The sequence below is a fragment of the Berghia stephanieae genome, chromosome 2 (assembly GCF_034508935.2).
Source record: "Berghia stephanieae isolate SIO BIC M18660-M18661 chromosome 2, UCSD_Bste_1.3, whole genome shotgun sequence".
Classification (NCBI taxonomy): domain Eukaryota; kingdom Metazoa; phylum Mollusca; class Gastropoda; order Nudibranchia; family Aeolidiidae; genus Berghia; species Berghia stephanieae.
In genome coordinates, this window is record NC_088361.1 from 58,054,353 (window position 1) to 58,054,823 (window position 471).

Sequence of the window (471 nt, forward strand, 5' to 3'; positions counted from 1 at the left end):
TTTCCTCCCCCTCCCGACCCCATTATACACCTCCTCCCCCTCTTCCCCCCCCCCCCCCCCCGCCGCAACCACATTCCACTACAATATCACACACACAACACACAACACACCTACACGCACACGCACACACACACACACACACACACACTCATAATATAAACATGAGAGCACATCACAATACACATCAAAACTAACCACCACTACTCAGCGAAACAACGTTAGTTTGGAGTTTTCTACGGACATTGCAAATGGATTATGCCGACTGAGGAAGTGTAAGGAACACAGAAACGAGTCGTCTCGGCAAAAAAATGTGAGTGAAAATTTACATTATATATTAGCTCTAACCACCATTATCGAGCACTTTCGTACCTACAAGTACCCACCAACACTCATAAATATATATATATATAATATATATATATATATATATATATATATATATATATATATATATATATATATATATATATA